General features: G+C 29.6%; 1 pseudogene; it reads right to left on the bottom strand.

Annotated features, from left to right (window-relative positions):
- Positions 1-11883: 11883 nt before the first annotated feature.
- On the bottom strand, positions 11884-15446 carry LOC107963912 (4-coumarate--CoA ligase-like 7; annotated as a pseudogene).
- Positions 15447-18619: the final 3173 nt, after the last annotated feature.

Below are 18619 nucleotides of genomic sequence, written 5' to 3'. Positions count from 1 at the left end.
TCTCTCTTTAAAATCAACCTAATTCCTTAATTTTCAAATAAAACAGTCTAAAACCCTAATTGTTGTTTTAAATCGTCATATATGCCTAATTTTACCATCATAGTTTCCTATTTAATTTCTAATTGATTGAAAAAACAAATTAAAAAATATAAATAACATGAAAAGAGATAACTTACATTAAGCATTTCCAAGTGGGCGCTACTTATGCAAAAGTAGTTATAATTTGCTAATTTAAAAATCTATTAGAATTAATATTGCTTTTCTTGTTTCCACACTATAAATTAAATAATGTATTTCTAAATTATAGTTTTTTATTAATTTTAAAAGATAGTTATATTTTATCAAGACAACAAAAGCTTTAAGAATTTTTTTTAAAAGTAAAGCTTTAAGAATTTTAAGAATTATACTTGAATCTTATTACGTGTAAATTTTGCATGATTTTTTTAGATTTATTAGATATGTATTATTTGTAACTACATTTTTACTTGTACATTTAACTTCCTAAAAAAAATAAGAGAAACACGTAATATATGTTTTTATTAATGTTGTTAAATAATTATGAATATGTATAAAAATAAAAAAAATATTATTACAAGCTGACCTCAAATTTGTAAAAAAACCAAGAATTTTTAGTGAATTTGAAAATAATTAAATATTTATAATTACAACATGCACATTAAAATATTGATACATAATATATTAAATTACATATACAACTACCGTTGCCACTTTCTTCGGAATGTAGCTCTTTCCTTTGTATCGGAAGAAGTTGCAGGCGAAAATCTTGAGATGTCACTATCTGACTTGTTTTGAAACAAGTCTCATTAGGTATCAACACAACTCCAGTTGTTCTGATACAACTACCCCTTTGTTCCGACACAACTCCTTTGAAATCTTTAGGGTCCTAATTATCTGACTTGTATCGATACAACTTAACAGTTATATCGATACAAATTCTCCAAACTTGATATAATTGATTTTATGAGGATATTTTCAAAGTTCAAGCTCATGAAACATATTTTTAAAATATGTTAGTTGAAATTACTTAAAAATAATTTTATAAAATTTTATCATTAATTTTACAAATTTGATTTATAAAAAAAAAAGGCTGACATATATTTAAGATTAAAATTTCACTATTTTTATTAAACAATATTTTAAATGATTTTATTTATAAATAACTAAAAAAATTTTGAATTTTATAAACAATATTATTTAAAAATTAAAATTCACATGTATTAAAATAATGTTAAAAATATAAATTGTTAATTATAAATTAAAATTTAAAAATGATTATTTTTTATAATTAAAAATTGTTTAAAGTCAATAACTATTATTTAATAAATAAATAACATTGTTTAAACATCGTTTAAATTTTAATTAAACACTATTTTAATGTAATAATTTTAAAAATTGTAAGCAGTTAATAAATATGATTAATCTAACCAATTCCTAGAAATAAATAATTTAAATAATGTGAATAATTTAAGTAATGAACAAATAATTAACTAATCTATATCCAACATAACCTAAATAATTAAAGTAATCAAAATAATAAAACTAAACAAAATAAACCAAGAAACTAAATCATGTAAATAATCAAATCTTAATTTACCTCATGAAAAAAAAAATCAAAGAAATAGTTGATTGGGTCTGAACTCAATTGATATCAATATTATTGTCAGTACAAGAGGACGTGGGTTCGAGTACTTTAAAGTGTATTATCTTTCTATTTAAAGGTTAGAAAGGGGTTACAAATGATAAAAATTTATAATTAAATTATTGTTAAAATAAATTTATTAAATCAAAAAATAAAAATAAAAAGAAGTACTTTCTCCTTCCATGAGAACTAAAAAACCAACATTCAGTTTCTCTTTGAAAACCTGAAACTACATTCCTTTTCTTGATCATTTTGTTTGATTTTCATAATTTGGAGAGTCATATCTATACTTGATCATGGGTCATGCTGGGATGATACAAAATTTTAGGTTAAAATTTTTAGTTTGGTTCGAAAAATAGGCCTCAAATTCTACTCAAACTCGATCCAAATTAAAAATGTTAAATCTAAATCCGACCTGACTTCCTTGTATTTAATTTTTTTAGATTATTTTTTATATAAAAATAATTTTTTTAAAACAATACATTAAATGCACTAAAAACATATAAATAAATATTTCCCCACAAAATTAAAAATACATTAAAAAAAACTTTATACTTAAATAATATTAAGTTAGTTGTAACTAACAATGTTATAATAAAATGTTAGCGAAAGACAATTGATTCAAGTTAGGCTTGGACAAAAAAAAATCCTACTTGAGGCCTGAATCATTTAGAAAATAAATATTATTTTTTTGTTCAAATTCATTTGTCGAGCCTATATTTTTACTCAAATCTTACCACTTTTCGAATGAATTTTCGGGCTTTAACGAATAACCCGACTCATGACCAGGTCTATTCATCACCTTCTACTACTTTTAATCCTGGTGAAGTACCAAAGTCTTTAAAGGCTACTTCACATTTACTTTTTTTCTTTAAAGGCTACTTCACAATTACTTTTTTTCTTTTTAAGGATTTTTTCTTTTGAGATTTTCAAATGGAAAAAAAAAAGATTGTTACTATTTCGATTTTTCTAAACTAAATGGTTTTCTTTTCATTTTTTTGGCTTTCAACTTTTCTAAGATTCAAGGTGTTGGTGTTGTTTAAAAAATGAAAAGGAAAAACCTTTTAATAAATAAACAAATTTATAAAGACATGTTTGGATGTTTCAATTCCAGATTTTGTGTCTACAATTTGGTTCATAAGATTAATCTCATAGGATCTGAAATTTGTATTTTCTTTCTAAACGTTATTTTACTTTAATTTATTAAATTTTCCCAAAATTATTTGAATGTGTGCAAAAGATTTAAGCATAAATAAATAATGCAAGAGTAATCTATGAGAGATTTTTTATTGTGTTAAAGAAAGGGTTTAGATAATTGAAGTGCAAAGTGATAATGTTATTCTGATTGATATTATCAGCAATGATTATACAGTAGATAATAATCTTTCAGAGGTACAACTCATCTATTATTTACTTGTGAAAGGTTGGCAAGTTAAATTCCAACATATTTCAAGGGAACAAAATAATGTTATGAATTGGGCAACGAAGATGACTACAGGAGATTTAAACACAATTTACACTTTTACTGAATTTGGTATTTAATTTCTTCGAGAACATATTTCAAAATGATATTGTTCTCGTCCTACAATTTCGAATTTTGCACTATATATTAGGTAAAAGAAGGGGATAGAAATGAAATGGTAAAAATTTGTAACAGACTATGCTAATGCATTTATTTGGAAATAATTTATGGTTTAATTTTAATGGTATAATGATAAATTTAGTTTTTAATGTTTACATCTTTTTTCAAATTGAATCTTATTCTATTTTTTAAGCTTTTAATTTTTTAAAAAGAATCAAATTTAATTATCAACATTTCAAAAACATGATCAAATTATTATTTTTTTAATAGAAATATTGATTAAAATATTATATTTTTAAACGCAGATGCCCACGTGGCAATCTATATAGGGGATATTTTTAACATAATTCCCCTGCAATTTTAGTGTTGTGCAATTACGTCCCTACATGCGATTCCAAATTGATTTATTTAAAAATAATATTTTGAGAAAAATTAATTGTGTACCGAGATAGCAAAGTAGAGATTTTGCTTGCTTTGCTAAACCCAATTTTTTTGTGTAAAAGACTGGGCTTGAGCTCTTTAAGATAAGTGGATCAACGAAGAACTAACGGCCTAATTAAGTAAAGCCGACAAAAACTGGGAAACATGATCATGCCATATTCACATTGCGAAAAACTTAACGATTTAGTAAACATTTTCCGTTAAAAAACCAGTAAATCTACTCAAACATGAAATATTAAGGGTTAAATTATTTAAAACAAATAAATTATAATTAAATTTATCAAATTTACATAAGGGGAAATTAAAAAAAAACTTTAAAATTTATTTCGAACTTTTTATTATTACGACACAAAAGCATTATATCTAAAAATCATTTTTAAAGTTTTGTATATCATTTTCTTTGGTAAGATGATCAAGCATTTTTTGGTAAGATGGTCAAGCATTTGATTTTTCGTTCGAAGCTTTTTTAACTTTAATTTTAATTAATAAATATGTTTTCAAGATATTTTATTTTTATTTTTAATTATGTTTCAATTATTAACTCTTTTATTATATAAACAAAATAGTAATTATATAATGACAATATATTTTATATATCATTATATTAAAAAAATTAATTAATGACTTATTTATTTTTATAAATAAAAAATAAATATGTAATTATATAACGAAAACATCTATATATTTTATATATATCATTATGTAAAATATATTTTATTTTTTAAAAATATCAAAATTTTTTGATAAATTTTTTAATATAATTTCTATATGTAAAATATTTATTTTTTCACTTAAACTGTGAGTATGATGAATTCTAATGTTATAAAATTAAATTATTATTTAAAATATCATTTCTTTTCCACATTTCCACAAAGTTCAAGGTTGCAATGGCCTCAAAGAAGATCGTCATCAAAAAGTCTACTCAAACTATTCCTCCAAACCGTTCGATTCCATCATTAAGCACCAATGCCCTTGCTTTTCCCTATGGCACTAGGCAGAAGACAAAACCTCTTTTGGACAAACTTTTTCAATGCTTAGTGACAGTCCATTTTTTTATGCTTCCTCACCTACTATGATCCAAAAGAAATTTTGACTTGATTTTAGGTATTTAAGTCATGTTTTAGGCAATCTATTCCCGTTGCTACGACATTCACTAATCAATGTTGCAACATTGGGCAATTTTGATTTTAGTGTCATGACACCACAAGTCAGTGTCATGACATTAGAGCCATTAGAGTATTTTGCTCCCAATGTCGTGACACCCAATTTTCAATGCTACAACACTAATAATATTTATCCTGATTTGCTCCGAAAAGGTCCCAAATGACCTCAAAATGCAACCAAACTATAAAGAAAGCCTAGAGATGACTCAAATAACTTCAAACAAGCTTAAATATGTTATTATAAAGTGTTCAACATGATGCTTTAAGTTAAGTGAGCTTTGTGCTCATATGTGATACCCCTTACTTGAGATATATTAGTTTAATCTAAGGGGGTGTTCCACCACGTTTCAATTGCGAATTGGTCATTTAGTGTCATGTCATTTTCCGTAACGGCTTGGGTTAAACTTGTAATACCCCATACCCGTACCTGAGACCGGGATAGGATACGAGGCATTACCGAAATTTTCAGAATAATTTCAATTAATTTATATTATTTAGTATTCATTTTCATGTTTCATGTAACATCCTTTTCATATATTCAATTCAAAATATCATATAAAATACGATATAATACTTAAATTGTCATATTTACATGCTCATTCAGGGTATCCGAACCTACCTGACTAAATTGCAAAAATACCAAGATTTAGGGGCATATTGGTAATTTACCATTTTCCCAAATTTCACCCAATCTTAAATTGATAATTTCATTCAATTTATTAATTTAGATAATAAAACAATTTATTCCCTTCAATTTAGTCATTTTTTACATTTTTACAAAACTACCCCCTAAAGTTTTACTTTTATTCAATTTAGTCCATGAGCTTAAAACATGCAAATTAGCCATGCTAACTGAATATTCATATATATTTTTCCTCCTCCTCCTCCTCCTCTCCATTCCACATCCTTAATGTATATAACATTCTTATAAGTACGATTTCACAATTTACTTATTAATGCTCACATCAATCTGTTCACACGAGTCATAGTCACTCAATTATTTATAATTCGAGTTACAGAGCTCAAAATTAAGATCCGTAAATTTTCCCTAAAACTATACTCACATATCATTCCACCATAAAATTTTAAGAATTTTTGGTTTAGCCAATTAGTACAGTTTATTCATTTAAGTTTCCCCTGTTTCACTATCCAATAGTTCTGACCTCTCTTCACTAAAAATTAATTATATCACAGTACAAAACTTGGATAATGTTCCCATTGATTTCTATTGAAAATAGACTCATTAAGGATTCTAAGTATATAAATTTGAGACTCTAATTAATTTTCTCCAATTTTTAGTGATTTTCCAAAGTCAAAACAGGGGAACCCGAATTCATTCTAACATTGTCTCATAAAACTCATTATATCTCATAATTTACAAATCCATTGCTTACACCGTTTCTTCTATGAAAAACTAGACTCAATAAGCTTTAATTTCATATTTTATTCATCTTCTAATTCGATTTCTAAAATTTATGGTGATTTTTCAAAGTTAGTCTACTTCTGCTGTCCAATATTGTTTTAGTTCAAGATGTTTATTACCATTTTTCCTCTAAATTTCAAAGGTCATACAATTCAGTCCTTGCTCAATTAGCCCATCTATTAAGCTAATTTTTCTAAATTAACATTTTATTCCATCATTCTAAACTATTACAAAATCTTTAAAAATCAGAATTTTAACACTAAACCTTAAATCACAACTTTTTCACAGTTAGGTCCTAAAATCAATTTCTATTGAAATTACTTGATAAAATCATCAAACAACAAAATCAAAGCTTCAAATTCATTTTATTTCATCATAAACAGCTAAAACTTATCAATGATAGCTTTTAATTTTGTTCATAAAATCAAAAACTAATGAATTAAACACTTGGACCTAATTGTAAAAGTCACAAAAACATAAAAATCTCAAAGAAAAGGGTAAGAATTGAACTCACATATGTCAAAGTATGAAAAACCAGCAGCTTTCAGACCTCCCATGGCATTTTTGCTGAAGAAAAATGATGATATCTCTAGATTTTTCAAATTTGTCTTGTTTTATATGTTTAATTTACAAAATTTCCCATTTTGCCCTTGTTTCTCATTGTCTTTTTTGCTGATTTTCTTGCCCAACCGTCCAGCCCATACAATTTGGGTCCAATTGCCTTTTAAATCTCTCCTTTTTAATCACTTAAACTATTTATCACAATTTAATAAATTTTGCACTATTTTCAATTTAGTTCTTTTTAATTAATTGACTAACCAAACGTTAAAATTTTCTAACGAAACTTTAATACTAACTTAATAACACTCCATAAATATTTATAAAAATATTTATGGCTCGGTTTATAAATCCGAGGTCTCGATACCTCATTTTCAACTAAATTTACCTGATTAATTCTTTTAAAATCGCAAAATTCACTAATTAAAAATAATTCTTTTAAATTCGCGCTTGGCCTATAATTATTATTTTTTAAAATTTCTAAACTTACTCGTCGGATTTAGTGATCCCGAATCACTGTTTCCGACACCACTAAAAAAATTGGCTATTACAAAACTAGTGGGCAGAATTATTCCACAAGCACCAAATTCAGTACAAAAAAACCATATGTACCACATTAAAGAAAGTTGTTCAGTTTTGGTACTAAACAACATATTAACCCTTGTAAAAAAATGATATATAACATCTTTTTGGAGCATTGGTTGAAATTTCTTTTTTAATACCTCAATGTTTTAGGTTTCAAGTTTCAACCTTGGTATTGTAATATTTTTTTTAAAAAAAATTATATAAATTATTAAAAGACACAAATAATCTTATAATAATATTTATTATTTATTAAAAAATACTTTAACTATTTTTATATGAGTTTGTGCCCTATTAACTTATAACACCAATTCCAATAGAAATTTTATTATAATATTACTATTAGAATTAAGCTGTAACTCAATTTATGGTTCTAAAACTAAAATATATATATATAAACAATTTTATATTAATATGCATATATTTTTATAACTAAACAACGAAATTAATCATTTGAATAAGCTTGAACTTTAAATTTCTTTTAAGTTTGATTTAGCCCATAGAACACCTCTAATTATTCATTGTCACTATAATTCAAAGTGAAGTAAATAATCATTTATGTGATAAAAAAATTTATTAAAATTAAATATAATAAATTATTAATATATCAAAATTTTTTTAAAGGTAAATAAATTATTAGAAGTACTAAGGACTATTTGAATGGACATTTATCTCCAATGTGGTGTGTTTAATTTTTTTTTGTCTCATGTTAAAATATTACTACAATCTAATGTCACTGTCGTTACTATTTTTATACTAATCATAGGTAAACACACTTTCCATCTAAAATAAACCTAAATCAAATAACTAATAATAAGCTCCATTTGCAATTGCTTTTAGATAAAGTGAGATTCAAATCTAAAACTTGGACCTCAACCTTAGATTGAAGCAAACCTCATTCTAATATAACAAATATTTGTTTGCAATTGAAAGAGAGAGAGAGAATATTTATGGAAGATTTCATCCACTCCACCAATTCCTTCACCTTTTTGACTTTTTCCTATTATCACAAAACCTCAAATTTCAAGCCCACGAGGCAACTTTGTGAATTTGCTGACGTGGCAGTTCACGATTAGTAGGGACCCCAATGCCCACGTGATCCCAAGAGTTGCATCACGTGGCCTAGGAGGTTCCAACCTCTGCTGGTAACTGGTTCATATCATAGGACACACATATATAAATATAGGTCTAATTTTGGTTTTAGTCCCTATATCATACTAAAATATAGTATTTAATCATTTTACTATAATTGTGCATAATTTAATCTTTTGTTTTTATAATGTTATTAGTAAATCTCAATAAAAAGCATCATTAGATATTATATTAAAGTGATGATGTGTGTGTGTGCTTAAATAGCCTTAAGCATTAGGCTAACATGTAAGTCTATTATTTGAATATGGTTAATTGAATTTTCACATAGTCTTGATTGTATGATCCAATATCAATAAAATAATTTACTAGACATTAATTGTGTGATTGAATAACAGTATAAAAAGTCCATTTCATTACTTTAACCATAGCCATTAGCAGAGGAAGAGTTAAATCTAAAAAATTAGCATAGTAGAGGGGGTAAAACTAAATTAAACCTATAAATATATAGTTTGCTTCAAAAAGGCATTAATAATGGAGGCTTGGCTTGTGCTTATCAAATCTTTATCCCTTCATAATTATCTTCCTTAATAGTTTCTCTCATTTGTCAGATTTATAACACTCTAATTTGCCTTTGCCCTTTGATTCTTTGATTCTTTCTCTCCCATTATAAATACATATACATTGATATATACAGTTTTGCGAGGTCTGGCTGGCTTGCTAAGATGTAGCCTTAATCTGCATTTGCACCTGCACCTTCTTGTTTTCTTCAGTTTGGTTCAGCTTCAGAAACTAAAGCATGACAGTCTCATGACAGTCTCATGGCAGATCATGTGTTTATAGCGGTGAAGGAAGATATATTGGAGAGTACAAAGAAGGTGCAGATGTAATTGCAGGTGAATGCCACTTCTACCATGGAAGCTAGCTCCAGCTCCTATCATATATATATATGTATGTATTTATGTTTTTATTTCCATTGTGTGATTCTTAAAGAAGGGCCAAAAGGGCTTTTAAGTTTTTCAGGTCTTCTTTAGATAAATAAAGATCCTATCAGCAGCCGTGGGTAATATACTAATGAAGCTTTGAAGAGGTTCCATTAGAATTTACAACATTTCTATTTTCTAGAGCTTCTTAAAATAAGGGTGATCTTAGATTAAGATGAATTTTTTAAAATCCTTCTATATTCTCTCAATTAAATTTAATATGAAATTAAATCAAATCTTTAAATGGAATAGAATTAAAAGCTTTACTTAACAGACATTAAACTCAACCAAGTATACATGGTGATATACATCACTGATTTCCTAAGCTATTTAATGGGTATTTCTTCCCTCCATCTATCCCTTTCTTTGTCTTTTTCTTAACCTTTGTGGTCCTCCATCTTCTTATAAAATATTATACGCTGATTACAATTACTTGTCAGTCTTTGTATTTATAGAACCTCAGGATCACAAACCTCCAAAAGGGCTTGAGATGTTAGTATTTTTCATCTTTGGTCTTTAACCCTAACTATCTATGATATGCTGAATAAATAGTTTAGTATCCCTTTGCAATTTATTATAAAAATATAATATGTTTAAAATTTATCTAAAAAATATATGATGAGTTTTAGATTATTTAAAAAAATATAATAGTTTTGTTCTCTCTAAATGATTTTATCATGTCAGATGACATGTTTATTGTGCGTGTGACATATGTCACGCTTCATAATCTTTTTAGAAAAAAAATTGGATTTGATTGTTGCATTTTTGTTTACGGTAAAACCACCATGTCTAGTGACAATTTCACTTAAAAGTTCACACATGAAAATTCAAGCAAATATTATTAATTTTAAAATTTAAAGTGTAACATGTGTCTCATACATAACAAATCTGAAAAAGATTGGCTATACACATGCATATATATGAAGTCTGGTTTTTACCCAGATGTGCAGAAGTGCCCCCAAGCCTTTTCCTTGTTTAGCTCCTTCACTAAAATTTTCAGCTGTTGTTTCCTTTCTGGTTCTCAATCAACTTTACTGCATTACAGAGGTTGTCAGTTTTACAAGATAATGCATAGCTAATAATCTTTTTACTTGAGAGATGTGGCTATCCGTTGTAGCGTGCTTTTGAGTTGAGTTCATTGTTTTGAAGTATGTTATGTGTTACAATGAAAGGTAAGCAGCTATACACTGTCATGGTATAGGATCTTCAGAGGTTATAATTATTTTTCTTCCATTGCTCAAGGAAGGACATTTAAAGAAAATATATGTTTGTAAACAACAAGGATGGCTACAACTCGTATTGCAAAAATGGGTTTTTTGAGTGTGTTTTGTTTTGGGAATAACTTTCTTTCATTAGTATTTACTGTCTCATTCTCAGGTTTTTCAGTTGCTGGCAGGTTCCCTAGTTTTTTTGAACATATTTAAGGCAAATTGTAGTAAATCTTTATATTGCCTCTTCTTTTCTTGTTGCTATGATAAATAAAGTTCAGATATTGCCTATGTAGAGTTTTTCACACAGGAAGAGAAATAGATCTATTTTACTTGGATAAAATATGAACTTCTTGTTGAAACTGGAGCAACAAAGTAATAAACCCGGATAAAGTATGTGTTAAGTTTCAATCAAATGATCCATGAAACAAAGCAAAGAAATTTTGTGTTTGAAAGCTCAAAACAGAAGCAAAATCGGATGAACAAATTGAGAGAACAAATTGACTATGCTTGTTACTTGAAAAGTTCAAAATTACATGTACATAAGTAGATGGATTACATTGGTAAAAAACAAAGCTTGTTTGTGCAAGTAAATAACCTGTTAAATCAGCATAATGACTTCCTAAACAGCTACTAAAACAACTAAGTATCTAACTAAACCTTAGCAAATACAAAAGGTTACATTGAAACAACAAAAGTCAACTGTCACATGGACATGCCAATCGGATTACTCCTTGGACAATAGCATGCTTCAGCTGTGATGCTTGGTCACTTGCATGCTCGTGCATGATTGCATGGTTGCATGCATGTTGCTGCTGTAGTTGCCACCTTTGAACAGCCTATGATCTGCAATAATATTCAATGTTCCAAGCAATTCAATGAATAATAGATTAGGGTCCCATTTGAGCTTATCAACGTGGTGATGGGGTATTTTGACACTCCATGAGACCCTGTAGGTTTAATCCAATCTCTTAACCTCTCCACTTTAGCTTCCCTTACAATAAAGGAGTCTCCGGACATTTACGAAGTCCGTGCCTTCTGTCTGGTCGTCCTTGGGCAGGTCTCATAATCATATAGTGACCGTTTAGTTTACTTTGAAATTGCTGTAATCTGCACCAAGTCTCTCAGCAATGATGTTCATGTTCCATATACATACATAAAATGCACAAACAATGGTTTACAACACAAATGATGTTTTCGAGGAACTGAAACATTTATTGATCCAATAATCTGTTGTTCGTTGTAATTTTACCCCAATAATATAGTTAAAAATTTAGACAAAGACAGCTTTAACTTAACCACTAGTTTGTATTCATGCTATGTGCCTAAAACAGAATCATAGAATTTCACATTTTGGGTCTTAGTTTGGCTTTAAGTTCTCTCCTCAGGGATTTCCCTGGAATCGACTTTGGGAAACTGCTTATGGATGTGACCTTCCATAACCATTTCAAAGGTGCCACCTGCAAAGGCGAAAAACAGCTTAGGTTTTATCAGGTCTTCCTATTTCATTGGAAGGAAAAGACCACTTAAAAGTGGCTATCGATTTATTTGGATATCGTACCTGTTTAGCAATAAACTTTTGAAAAATTTCTTTGGTTAACGAACTGTTGGGCGAGCGAACAAGGTATGCAACTGGGACCTCACCAGCTTCATCATCAGGATATCTGTAGTGTGGTGACATATGTGTTAACTCTCAATGATGTCTTTACATGGACGAACTAAGGTATTTTCCCGGATTTAGATTACGCAAACAGTTAACAATTTTCGGATATAACTTACGGGATAGTGACAGCATCCAGTATTTCAGGGTGAGATACAAGGAGACCTTCAAGCTCTGCTGGTGCAATCTGGTGAGTAATTTATGAAGCAAATCAAAAGGCTTTAGTTTAGAAGGAAGCACATTAAATCATGCACATATTAACTTTGGGATCACCACAAAGACTTATATATATAGATAGTTAAACCAGAACACTACAGCACAGGAACTGTCTATGCAACTGTAACTGTTACGTGAAAACGAGCATTCCACGTAGAACCAATTAGCAATTGAAAAAAGTTACCTGGAAACCTTTGTACTTGATCAACACCTTAATTCTGTCAACAAATAGAGATAACCGCTCTCATTGAAGTATCCAAGATCTCCGGTATGTACCCAACTCTTTTCATCTATTATCTGTTTAGTTGCCTTAGGATTGTTGAAGTATCCTGAAAATAGTAATTGGAAATTGCAGTGTCAGAGAAAATAGCAGAAGTTATAACAGAAGTACAAGAAAATAAAAATCTATTGCATTTATACAAATACAGGTATAGGTAGATTAAAATACAGGTATAGGTAGATTACTATGTATTGACTAACCAATGACTGTACATGATCCCCTAATTGAATAAATGTTCCAAACTAAAGGAACGTTATGGTAAAACTTCATTTGAATGATGTGATAGAAAGCAACATGCGAGTTGGTCCAAACTAGAGGAACGTTATGGTAAAACTTCATTTGAATGATATGGTAGAAAGCAACATGCGAGTTGGATGGCATGATTGGCTGTGGATGACGAAGCCCACCACTTTCCTTTAGCCATTTAACTCTTGTGCCTAGCTTATTTAACTGTTAGCATAATACATGCACCTTTACTATATCACAGATCAAATTCTTAACAGACCACAAATAAAGGTTATTAAGAATTTTACTGATCTACATATGAGATGCAAAAGCTAGAAGTTATTGTTATCATATCAAAGAGGCTGAATGATTAGCATATACAAATAGCTGGATGTTATTTATACCAAAAGATCGATCTTCTTTTATTTCCACAGGAAAGAAGAAGCAAGTAACGTTACCTTGCATCATATTAGGGCCTCGAACCCATATTTCCCCTAATTGTTTTGGAGGAAGACGCTTTGGATTTTCTGTACTGACTATCTGAGCTTCAATACATGGAGCAAGCAGTCCAGCTGAGCCAGTATGTCGGGCACCAAATGCGGGACTCTCCATTGAGATAATCGCACAGGTTTCAGTCAATCCATAGCCCTGAAAGCAAAGAAAGCTTCTTTAGGAGAAGGCAGCTTCTCTACTTCCAAGTTATTCCAAAAATCCAAAGAATCATGACCTTGGAACAACTTCCAAGCTAATACAATTACAAATCCTACTTCATAAATGCTAACAGGCTAGTCACCATTCATTGGTTCCCATTAGAATGTTGCCCAAGGTATCAATTTGGATTGAAAGCAACAGTGACTAACACAATATGGATATTTAACTGAACATTTTTATGCATGCAAAGGACCATATCAGCTTGCAGATTTGAAATGCTTTCCCCATTAAGACAACTAAATTACCTGCATAACAACTGCTTGAGGGAACTTCTTTGCACACTCCTCCATCAACTCTTTTTCCAAAGGTGCAGCACCAGAACCAATTTGCTTCAATGAGGAAAGATTAAACTTGTCAACCACATTCTGCTTAGCCATAGCAAGCACAACAGGAGGCACAACCCACAAATGGGTGGCTCTATACTTCTCCACATTCCTCAAAAACATCTCAAAATCGAACTTCGCCATTGACACCAAAGCATTTCCCATCTGCACCTTCGCCTACACCATGACGGCCAATCCAAACACATGAAACATAGGCAAGATGCACAAGTAAACCCGGTGGATATCCCCTGCAAGTTCTTGATCCTTTGTCACCATCAAAGATGATGCAATGAAATTCCCACGTGTCAGAACAACACCTTTACTGACACCCGTCGTCCCCGAAGAGTAAAGCAGCACTGCTGTATCGGTCTGCTTGACGGAAACCAAGGGAAACTCTGTTACGTTACCCGCTATATCAAGAAGATCATGAAAGGAAAGGATTTCGGGGGTGTATTTTTACATTAAATCCTCGTTGGTTCCGTTTAGGACCAAGGGAGATCAAAGGGATGTTGAAATCCTTAACTTTGTCGAACAATTCAGGGACGGTGACAGCAAACTTGGGATTGGAGTCGTTGAGTTGTTTCGAGAGTTCGTTAACAGGGTAATTGGGGTTGGCAGTTGTAGCAATGGCACCGATGGCTGTTATGGCAAAGAAACAAAGAGGGAAGTGGATTGAATTTGGAGCAAAGATCAATACTCGGTCGCTTTTATTGATACCCAGATTTAGAAATCCATGGGAGAGCTTGATGACAGTGGATTTCAACTGAGAGAAATTGAGGGTTTCCCCAGAATCTGCATCGATGAGCGCTGGTTTGTCAGGGTAACAAGACACGTTCCTCAACAGAACGAAAGCATTGAAAGATTTGGTTCCTTGGGAAAATCTACCGGTGGCCTTAAAGACCTGTAAATCCCATCTCTTCCATACCCAGATTTCTCCATCAAAACCTGATCTTTGAGCTTTGATCCTTTCGTGATTCTTTTAGGTAATGAAAAGCTGGAAGCTTGGAATGGATTAATAACAAAATAGAGTAAGGACTAACAATGTATGGAAGATCATTTGGTTGAAGAAGCAGCGGTACGTGGGGACAAGTTGACGAGAAACAACACTAACGAAAAATGACCAATATAGGATACGTGAACAAAATTAGGCAATAATTTCATGCTTTTCAACCAACAGAAAATCATGTGGATATTTTCAGAGCTTGATTTCGTTATGCATCAGACTCAAATGAGTATCAAAAGGCTGGATTTATTAATACTTTTGAGTATACTATTATTTTTTCCCCTTCTTTGACAACCTTTTTCATGCTAGAAGTTTGGAAGAAAAGAAAAAGATGATTGGTAACTTCATTGAAAAAGTCCAATATTGTCTCGGTTCTCATCCATAAAAGTAATATGGAGTTCAGAGTTAAATTAATTATATTTTATTTTTTTATTTAAAAAAATAAAAAAATAAATTTATATATATTAGATTAAAAAATAATTTTTTTTGTTAATTTTTTTTATGGTTAAAAACAAGTTCTCAACATGACACCTTACCTGTCACTATTTAATTATTTTCTCAATATACTAGTTTTTACCCTAAAATCTCCTTTCTTATCATTTAAACTTTTAAATAGTTGGCAAACAGCAAACGAAATTAATAAAAGAAAAAAGAAAACAAAAAAGTCAATAGCTTTAAGACTCAATTTTGCATTACTGTGTATTCAAAAGTTACATTTGGTAAAATAATATATTTGAAAAATATTATAAAAAAATACAGTTGGTATTTGGTATTATATATTCTCATGTATTTTAAATTACATAATATATAAAAATAATATAATATAAAATATTATAAACTTAAAATTAAGTCGAACGAAGCCTTAAACGTTTAAGTCTAAATTTAGCTTAATTTTTTAGGTTTAATATTTTTATTTAAAACTTTTTAAATTTCGAGTAAATTTTCGGGCCTAAGTAAATAATTCAAGTCATGAACAGAAAGGATCTATTCTTGATTTGAGCAAAAATTCAGTGTAATTTTGTCTTCAACCAAGAAAAAGGGGCAACCTTAGACATAGTTTAAATCGTTACAATCCTTGACCAAGGGAAGTCCCTGTTCATCATCGAGCACAAGTTTAACATAAACTTACCAGGACACTATGCTTTAAATATATTTCCTACTGCAGGAACTGAGAACTATAAAAAATTTACGAGAATTCTACTGTATGTTTCTATTCATTCAAAATTATTTCGGCATAACATAAGAAAATTTTGATATGATTTTTGTTTTTTAGCGCACAGTAAAATGGACACTTGTTTAACTTCTACAAAGAAAATCGGATGCAAAGCTCCAAATCACAGAAAAGAGAAGCCAAGCAGCAAACTGTAAGCAGAATGAAGAAGAATCAAAATGATACTTTGAATGAAGAAATTATAGGAAAGTATTTTTGTGTCCCCAGACCTGAAGAAAGAGTAAAGTGTCGTTGTTTGGGTGGATGAAATAATGAATAAGGGTGTTTAGGTATTTTCACTTCTAGACTCTATATGCCACAAGATATTTGTGTGTTTGAGAATGCTTTTGCTGCTGTGTCCAATTTATGGGTTGGATTATTTGTCTAAATTTAAAAGTTTACTCAAAATTTAAAAGGTTTTGTACAAAAATTTTAGGTTCAAAATATGAGATTAAACAAAAAAAATTAGGTCCATTTAAATTATGGGACGGGATCGGACTTAAACATTCAATATCCAAACTTGACCCAACTCGACCTATTTTAAGTTTATAATATTTATATTATGTTATTTTTATATATTATGAAATTTAGAATACATTAAAAAAATAAGTTATATTAAATATATAATACTACTCTAATGTAAACATTAAAATAATGTTAAGATGACTATATAAAAAATTTAATAAATAAAAAATGTAAAAAATTATTAAATATTAAAATAAAATAAAATAAATATATTTTAAAAAATTAAAAATAATATGAACGGACTTAAAATGAGTTTAGATTAATCTTTTATAAATATGAGCGGGTTTGCGTAAAATTTTAAGCACAAATTTCGAGTTGGACCAATTTTGAATAAATATAAAATATATTAATATCATGTTTAAGCTCGAATCCAACCTAATTCAGGAATACAGGAGTTGAAACACCCAAAAGTTGAGTGCACCACCGCATGTCACTGCACTATCAAGTAAATAAATAAGCTTTTCAATACATAATATAAAAAGTAAGGCGACAAAAGATCTTTTTACCGCTGATTTGTTGAATTCATATATGTAGAATTAATCTCTTTAAACATTTAAAGAGTTTAGTCTCAAGTATTTCGTATCAATTTTATTATTTTTCCACAATTATTAGATTTTGTTTCTATGCTTTTTGGAAAAAAAAACATTAGGGATCTAATATTTGAGTTGAGCTTGTTTTAAACACCTAGTTAATGCAAGAATGAGAAGATGAGATTGAACTGAAGTTAAAGTCACGGCACAAATGTTTTTGCCATCAACTAAAGAGTTGGACTTCACCAAATCACACGATTAACTGCCTTTGAAGTCGTAGCACCAACACTCGTGCTCACAAAATTAGGCCAATGATGTTGTAATACCGACCACAACCCTGATGATGGAGAATTGAACTGGATTGAGAGCAATGTCACAACACTAGATGCTATGGTTGCGACACTAAGGGGTCAATGACACCAAAAGTTGAAACTATCGAGCATGTCGCGATATTAAGATGTGGGTGTCATAATACCAACTTTGACTAAGTCAAAATTTTGAACAGCATTTTTCAGTCCAACAAAACTTAACCCAGCATACAATGGAGGGCAAAATGTCATGCAAGGTTAAGTTAAAAAATAATATAAATACTATTTTATAAGTGTTTTTATGGTGGAGAAAAATTAGGATAGACATTAAACAATTTTTTCTCTCTATTTTTCTTCTCTTTTCTTTTCCATTAGAATAGATTTTAATTTTGGTTGTTTCATTTCTTCTTTTTTGTTGAAGACTTTGTAAAAGAGAAATGATTAAACTCCTACATTTCATTGGATTTTCATCAATTGAGTGTAAAAATTTTCAAATCCTTTGCTTTTATATATTCCACACCATGCATTTGATGGAATGCCTTTTATGTGATTGAGTTTAATTGTATGCTAAATTGGTTGTCGGGTTAATTGATTAGTTATTTGGCAAATTAGGTTGATAATTATTCTTGATTAATTTATTATTTTTTTTAGATCGGAATGCTTAATAGGATAGAATTGACAGCTCTAGTAGAAAATCTAGATAAATGAAATCAAGAGAAGAGTTTATCATTGATAGGTCAATATAATCCTACCAAATAGTGAGACCTTGTAGGTTTAATCCAATCTCTTAACTTCACCACTTTAGCTTCCTTTATCAGTAAAGGAGGCTCCGGACATTTGCGAAGGCCGTGCCTCCCGTCTGGTCGTCCTTGGGCAGATCTTATAATCATATGGCGACCGTTTAGTTTACTTTGAAATTGCAGTAATCTGCACCAAGTG

The sequence above is a fragment of the Gossypium hirsutum genome, chromosome A03, assembly GCF_007990345.1.
Source record: "Gossypium hirsutum isolate 1008001.06 chromosome A03, Gossypium_hirsutum_v2.1, whole genome shotgun sequence".
Classification (NCBI taxonomy): Eukaryota; Viridiplantae; Streptophyta; class Magnoliopsida; order Malvales; family Malvaceae; genus Gossypium; species Gossypium hirsutum.
This window is presented reverse-complemented; position numbering and strand designations above follow the sequence as displayed.